Raw genomic sequence first — 8,853 nt, 5'->3', positions numbered from 1 at the left:
CTTTCTGGCACGACTGCTGGCTTTCGGCAGGACGACTCAGCTCTACTCTGCCTACTCCCTACACTTCTGCACGAGATCAGGACTGCTCCGTGGCCTCTCAACACCCCCAAGAATCATGGCAACTACAGCTTCATCCAAACCTGTCAGTAACAGCCATGTATGAACTTCAACTACTTCTCTCATTTCTAGCTCCTATCACGCCAACATCAGAAACTTCAGACTCCAGGGTTTCTGTGATCTACAACAAGACCATCACTACAGCCCATGTCTACAAGCTACTCAATTTCCGCGGCGTGTCTTGTGCTTATGGTTCTTGGATTTGGGACATGATCATCCCCCTCAAGCATCGTGTCTTCCTATGGCTGCTGTTCTGGGACCAGTTAAACACTCGAGATAATATGATGAAGAAAGGTTGGACTTCTGTTACAGCACACCCAGAATGCGATATCTGTCCTGCTCCTGAGTCTGCTTCCCACCTGATGCTACGTTGTGCTCCAGCTTCTGTAATCTGGGACGTTTTCGGCCTCACAGACCTTGCCTCCAACTCTTTGGATCTCATCAGCTTTGTCGAAAGAGCGGAACAACTTTGGCCGGCCCCGGGTAAATTCCACTTCCTCTTTGCTGCAGCCGCTGTCACAGCATGGCACGCCCGGAATGACAGGATTTTTAACTCTAAGCGATGGCCCTCGCCTTATATTAAACAATACGCGAAGCAATTGCTGCATCGTTGGCGTAATAGGAGCCATGAACAAGATGACAATGATACTATAGATGCCTGGATCAATCTCTTAGTCTAAGTCTTTTTCTCAGCTTCAGCTCTTTTGTATATCTCTCTTCTTAAACACCCAACCCCCTCTTCTTCTCAGGCTACAACCTGGCGGCTTACAGCCAGGGCACCATTGGTGCTAAATGTAAGTTTCATGTAATCGGCCCCTAGGGTCTCCAGGCTCCTAGCCTGTTTTGAAATATATAAGGTAGACCATATCTACCTTTCATTTCAAAAAAAAATGATTTAAATTAGGATTAGGAGAAAAGGAGAAAGAAGCATCGAGTACGCAGTCGCGAACAATCGAAGCCTCGACGGCTGCTTGAAATCACTGCGTCAATGCGAGATGAAATAGGAAGGGATCAACCACTCCTATTTTTAGGTGAAAAAAAGGAAAGAAACGATTGCTGCGGCTGGGATCCGGCTTCCCTGCTCCCTCCTTATGCTCCCATCCGTGCTCCCATTTCATCCTACGGCTGTGTTTTCTCCTTTTTCCTTCCTAATCTAATCATCCCCCCTGATTTTAACAGGGTGGGCCCAAGCCTTATTTTGTTCCAATCAAATCAAGCCATGTACGGGGGAGCACGGATGAGCGCACGCGTGGGGCTCAGGCAAGTCTCGTTTGTGCCGCTGTGCCTCGCTGTTAAAAAAAGGAAATACTCCTTGGGAAACAAATCATGTTAAAAAACTGCAAGTATTACGTGCATATCTCTATCATATTAAAAAACCATGTTCTGAAGCAATTGATATAGAGTAGTATACATACATCATGGAGATGACAAAATAAGTATTTTGAAATTTTCAAAGATGTTGGTTGGAGAGAGGTTGCTCAAGGAATTGAGGGTGGAGTTGGCATGTGTGTGTGGGTTCCCAATACTGGTTTTTTTAACTCTTTTTATTTGCACACTGGCGGGATCGAGTGAGTATGTTTTTCACCTTCAGTGGTGTTACGAAGCGAAGCAGAAACGAACATGACATATACACTATTTAATAGTAAGGATAATAGAGATTTATTAATAGAGGCATCCACCATATTTTAGATTTTGTTAATATTTAATTTGATTTGAGTATGAATAGAAAAAATCAAGGAAAGTTTTTATTATATAGTTAATGTTTTGGTAAGATTAAATTTTATTTAGGTATGAGTAGTGCATGGCAAGGAAAGATTGGATTCAGTTGAGATTTTGTTAAGATTTGATTTAATTGAGTTAATGCATGACACTCTTTTGGAAAAGTGCCGATTTGATTGGATTTTGTTTGGGGGAAGTGTCGATTCTGATAGTATGCCAAGCAAAAAATAATAGCTTGGCCATAGAAAAATGAAACAGAAAAAAGGAAACCAAAAAACTAAACATAAGAAAAAAAAAAAGAATGTGCGCACGCGTCAAATGGGCCGGCCCAACTTTGATTGTAGTTGATGTTTTGGTAACATTTGATTTGATTGGGTATGAGTGGTGGAATGCAAGGATAGTTTGGATTTAGATTTTGTTAAGATTTGATTTTATCGAGTTAATGCATGACTTTGTTTTGGGAAAGTGCCGATTTGGTTTGATTTTTTCTGGAGTGTTGACTTTGATAGTATGCCGACCACAAAGTAATCGGTTTGTCAAAGAAAAAAGAAACGGAAATGGTGAAACCAAAAATGAAACATAAAAAATCGTGCAAACGCGTCAAGTGGGCCGTGGCAACTTGGTGTGGGCTTCAGTGAAAGGTCACCTGTATGACACTCACAGGTGTCATGTCGGGTTTGCCAAGAGATTGTTCGGAGGTGAGGCGACACTACCAACTCCCCTTTATGAGTAGAGATGGGCCGACCCAACCTTGATTATAGTTGATGTTTTGGTAAGATTTGATTTGATTGGGTATGAGTAGTGGAATGCAAGGAAAGTTTGGATTTAGTTGAGATTTTGTTAAGATTTGATTTTTGATTGATTTAATGGATGACCCTGTTTTGAAAAAGTATCGATTTGGTTTGATTTTTTTTGGGAAAGTGTCGATTTTGATATTATGCTGAGCAAAAATAATAGATTGATCATGCAAAAAATGAAACAGAAAAACAGGAAACCAAAATCAAAATATAGAAAGAAAGGAAATATAAAAATACGCGTCAAATGTGCCGAGCCAACTGGAGCTTCGGTGAAAGGTCACATTTATGATGCTCACGGGTGTCATATCGGGTTTGCCAAGGGGTTGCTGGGAGGTGAGGCGACTCTACCAACTCTTCCTTTTGGAGTAGAGAAAATGGGCCGGGCAAACTTGGCTGGAGCTACATCGAACGGTCGCCTGTATGACGCCAACGAGGGCCATATTGGGTTTGCCGAGGGGTTGGTGGGAGGTGAGGCAACGCTACCAACTCCCACTTTAGGAGTAGATATTAATGCATACTGTTGTTTTGGGAAAATGCCTACTTGGTTTGTTTTTTTAGGAAAGTGACTATTCTAATAGTATACCGAGCACAGAATAATAGGTTGGTCACAGAATAAAAAGAAACAAAAAGGAAACTTAGAAAAAAACAACAAATAAAAACACGTCAAATGGGCTGGGCCAACTTGGCTGGAGCTTCAATGAAAGGTCACCTGTTTGACGCTCGCGCCGTCATATCGGGTTTTTTGAGGGGTTGGTGGGAGGTGAGGTGATGCTACCAACTCCCCTTTAAGAGGAAAGATTGCAATCGCGATACGGACACTCGATGCGCCTAGATTTGTTCCAATATTTGAAACATTGACCAATTAATATTGGCGGTAACATAATATTATTACCGCCATTTTAGTCCCGCAATAAAATTATAATATGTAAACAAAAAAGGTCTTAAAATGAGACGTACAAATGGTGCATTAAGCCCATACTATTCCCGCAAATCGTGATCCTATTAAAGCGCCAACGGTCCCATAATCACTCATTGTTCCCTCAAATTGCAAGCGTGGGATGGTGATTGGACGGCATCCGATGAGTTTGGATTTGTCCCGATATTTGGAACATTCGCCAATTCACATTGGCGGTGAAATAATAGTATTACTGCATTTTTGGTCTAGCAAGAATTTGGTAACACGCAAATAAAAAAGTGTTAAGAATTTTATTTTATTTAGAAGTGTTCAAATTGGTCCCTCAAACGTGGCACAATACGAGTAACGGCTCAATAAAGTCGCTCCAGCTGTTGACAATGAATATATAGGGGCCCGTCCTTTCGTTCCCAAAACAAAACCCCTGCTCGCGGAGGACTCTCCATGGCTTCTCCCCCTCCCACGCATGGCCAGGGTCCAATCCCCGGCGACACACAAGCCTCTGCTGGAGGCTTCCACACCTCCCCGTCTCTCGCCGACCAGGTCACAAAGTTCTCAAAGGTATATCTCATTATCTCGAGTTAGGGCTTTTGGTAGATCTGTATTGTCCGACTCTGGTCTAAAAACTGCAAACGTGTATGGATACATGGATTTGATGCGCACTTCTTTGCTGCATGCTTTTGCATCTGTTAATGGGGGCATGATTGGGGGTAGGGGGGTTGTTAACGTTTTGTTACTGTTCCAGATTGCAACTTCGCCTAACCATTGTTGTTTTCTTTTTGATGCAGATGGTCGACCTGAAATTGTTTCTTCACCTGATCTAATCTTGCTAATCGGTTTTTTTACCCGATCTAAAAATTAAAAATGTTTTGCAATACTTGCCTCCGATGTTCACCTCAGCATGTTTTTTATTTTTTGAATCGACCTCAGCATGTTCTTGAGAAAACAATTGGCACCTCTTTCCTGATTGAAGCTCTACTTAACTAATTTTTATTTCTAGCTGATCCGAGCTGCGTCCTGGTGTTGTGAAAAATATAAACCATTTTTATTTTCTTTTTGATGAAGATGGTCGATCTGAAATTGTTTTTCTTCACTTGATCTAATCTTGCTAATGGAGTTTTTTTACCCGATCTAAACATTAAAAATGTTTTGCAATACTTGCTTCCGATGTTCATCTCAGCATGGCTTTTATTTTTTGAATCCACCTCAGGATGTTCTTGACAAAACAATTGGCACCTCTTTCCCGATTGAAGCTCTACTTAAGTAATTTTTATTTCTAGCTGATCCGAGCTGCATACTGGTGTTGTGAAAAATATAAATCTCCAGTAATATGGGCATACTTAGCTCTGATTTCCACTCGCTTGACCATATCCATGAATAAAATATTACTTGTTCAACATATACCTTTTTATTTAAAAGAACACTGTCTGGATTTGTCATCTAAAAGAAAGAGGACTACTGTGAGTAGCTCATTTATGTTAGGCAATTCCAATGAGAAATTAAGAACAAAATTCCTTGTTAGTTCACCATACTCATGAGTCATGAATCATGCTGCTGCTGATGGTATTAGAGGACATGATCATCATCTTTTTAGACATGCATCTTAAGTCAGCTTTGCTTTATTTACCATAACAAATAAATGGTGTTTTTGCCATCAAAATAAAATAAATAGATGGTGCATGCTTTTGCATCTGTTACCAAGTTTAAGAAGCATATGTTCGGAGGGAGTAGTTTATTTCTGCTTAAAAGATTGTTTTGCTATTTCCTCGTTATCTCTATTTCTTTGTGATGGCCTTATGTATTAGAGTAGTTCAGCAAGCATATGCATTATAATTTTCTTATTGTACTATCTATTAATCTTATGTTCTGTATTGTAGACTTGCATCATGAAGGCTGCACAGTTTGGACCTTGGTCAGAACTTCCTACCGAACTCCTGGGCCTTGTCCTAAAGCGCCTCGATTCCCTAGCTGACCGTGTTCGTCTGAGAGCAGTCTGTCACCCATGGCGCTCTAATAGTATGTTGCAGAATCTTTCCCTCCCATTCCCTTGGCTCACCCTCACCGATGGAACCTTCCTCTGCATCCCAAGCAGTGAGGTTCACCGCATGCCTCTACCAGATGGTGCTCGTTGGCACGGCTCCATTGATAACAGGCTATTCCTCATAAGCTGTGATGGTGCGTGTTCATTGCTAAACCCTTTTTCCAAGAGCACACTGGAGCTTCGTAATCTTGCAAGTGTTTGGCAGCGCGAGATAGATAACCATGCTGAATATACTCATGATCCAGTTTCCTATAAGTTAGTGGCGCCCTCGCCTCTGGAATCATCACCCAAGTCCCTTGTTGCTGCGTTGTTCATCGGCAATTGTTATTCTGTTGATCTTTGTGTCGTTCAACCACCTGCCACCACTTACTCATTCAGAGGTATACGTACTGCACTGGGGGAGCCACCAACATTAGTGGACCTTGCATTCTTGGATGGAAGGTTGTATGTGGTATCTGGATTTTTCAAGCTTTTCGTCATTGATTTTGGTGAGAACCTTGGTACTTATCCAAAGATGAAATGCGTAATTGCCTCTGGTGGTGATTGTGGAACGCCTCAATACCTGTCTAAGAAGGTGCTTTATGGACTCAGCCTGTATTTAGTGGAATGTGGTGGTAGGCTGCTGATGGTGCAAAGATTTACACACTCACAGGGTTTTGGGAATTCTCACACTGTTGGATTTAATGTCCTTGAGGCAGACTTGCGCACTAACCCTGGTCAGTGGAGAACGGTGAGTGATTTGGGTGGCCACGCGCTCTTTCTTGGTAAGCAAAGCTCAAAGTCCCTGCCTGCTGCAGAATGCAGTGGATCCCAGGAGGACTGCATCTACTTCATCTGCGATTATCCTTGTCCAGAGTCTTATGCAGAACCTCTTCGCGACACTGGCATATACAACGTGAGAAGTGGGATGATAATGCCATTGCATTTAAGGAATCCTGCAGTACCGCAACGCCAAGCTGGTCAGTGGGGCCTGACCTGGTTTCTTCCTTCTGAAGCTATATGATCAACCCAGCAGAACTTTTTAGTCTTTTGTGGTCAACCAACATGCCTGGGTTTTGCTCATCTTTATCATAACAATATGTTATTTTGCGGACTTAATTAGTATATGATGGTGTGAACTTTTAAGTCATTTGGTGACAATAATAGGATCATGTAATCGAATGCTTAAACCTTTCATTGTGGACACTTGATGTTTTATCTGTGTGGCTATGCTTTCAACAGACTTGGGATTTAATCATAGCTCTGCACGTATATGTTTCTGCCATGTAGATTATTTCCCTACTTCCTACTGGTGGTGATTTTTTTTCCAGAAAGTGGATAGCCCTAGCCTCTCCATTATCATGACGCACACAGCTGTAATTTATTAAAGTGCAAAAGTTTTACAAACAAGCCTCAGTAGAAATAAAAATAAAAAGACAGGTGGTGAGTCATGGACTATCTGTTTAGAGAATTCAAAAGCAGAGTGGTCTAGCGTAGCATAAAGGTACATGACCATTTCATCAATTTTCAGTGAGCGTAATTTTCCCTTTTCAGCAAGGTTGTGTAGGGAATTTCTATATGCCCATTTGGTCATCTACCTCCTCCATTCATGTGTCCAAATGTTTGCTCTATGCTACATTAAATTTATGCATTGGTGATACAATCTGTTAGTCTTTTATGATCAACCGACATGGCTGGTTCTGCTCATCTTTATCCTACTAATCGTATGTTATTGTGTGGACTTAATTAGTATATGATGGTGTGCACTTTTAAGTCATTTGGTGACCTTAATGGGATCACGTAATCGAATGCTTAAGCCTTTCGTTGTGGAAACTTGATGTTTTATCTGTGTGGCTATGCTTTCAACAGACTTGGGAGTTGGTCATAGCTCTGCACGTATATGTTTCTGCCATGTAGATAATTGCCCTACTTCCTATGGCTGGTGATTTTTTTTTTTCAAAAATGTGGATAGCCCTGGCCTCTCCATTATCATGATGCACACAGCCGTAATTTATTAATGTGCCAAAGTTTTACAAAGAAGCCTCAGTAGCAATAAAAATAAAAAGACAGGTGGTGAGTTATGGACTGCCTGTTTAGAGAATTTCAAAAGCAGAGTGGTGTAGCATAGCATAAAGGTACATGAACATTTCATCAGTTTTCAGCGAGTGTAATTGTTCCTTTTCAGCAAGGTTGTGTAGGGACTTCCTATATGTCCTTTTGGTTATCTACTTTCCCCATTTCATGTGTCCAAATGCGTGCTTTATGCTACATAAAATTAATGCACTATTAACTGATTGTGATCTTGTCGAATTTTAACCAAATATATGTCACATCAATTTTATGGCCATAAACTGTCTCACCTCAGTTTTAATAGAGCTAGGCTGAACTCCGAACAATTCTCAACTCCTGGTCACCTAACAGAATCATGGGCTGTGAAGAGGCGGTCTCACAACAGTGCCGCTGTTTGCATATCACCAGTGATGCTGCGACTGGTGTTGTGGAGCGTCGTTGCGTGCTGCGGTCGCGTCGTGCTACGAGAGTGTCCCATAAGATCACTACGGAAGCCTCTAAGTCGCCTACTGCTGCAAGGGATGAGGACAGGTGCTTGCCAAGAGGTCACCAGACGCGCGGGGAAGTGTCACTGGTAGGAGGCCGGTGCCACGATCGAGAAGAGGCAGGCTCGCAGCAGTGCTGCTACGACCCGTGTTGTGGAACATCACCGGGTGTTGCAGTCATGTCGTTTGCACTGGTGGCCCATAGTGCTGCCATGGCATCGACTGCAATGCCAGCAAAGTTGTGTGGCCTCGGTGTCGGTGTCAAAACTGGCGGATCTCGGGTAGGGGGTCCCGAACTATGCGTCTAGGCGGATGGTAACAGGAGACAAGGGACACGATGTTTTACCCAGGTTCGGGCCCTCTTGATGGAGGTAAAACCCTACGTCCTGCTTGAATAATATTGATGATGTGTGTTACAAGAGTGGATCTACCACGAGATCAAGGAGGCTAAACCCTAGAAGCTAGCCTATGGTATGATTGTTGTTCGTCCTAAGGACTAAAGCCATCCGGTTTATATAGACACCGGAGAGGGCTAGGGTTACACAGAGTCGGTTACAATGGTAGGAGATCTACATATCCGTATCGCCAAGCTTGCCTTCCACGCCAAGGAAAGTCCCATCCGGACACGGGACGAAGTCTTCAATCTTCTATCTTCATAGTCTTGGAGTCCGGCCGATGATGATAGTTCGGCTATCCGGACACCCCCTAGTCCGGAACTCCCTCAGTAGCCCC

This window comes from Triticum dicoccoides, chromosome 4A, assembly GCF_002162155.2.
Source record: "Triticum dicoccoides isolate Atlit2015 ecotype Zavitan chromosome 4A, WEW_v2.0, whole genome shotgun sequence".
In the NCBI taxonomy this organism is placed as follows: Eukaryota; Viridiplantae; Streptophyta; class Magnoliopsida; order Poales; family Poaceae; genus Triticum; species Triticum dicoccoides.
The sequence above is the reverse complement of the archived record's forward strand: the minus strand, read 5'-3'. Positions refer to the sequence as shown.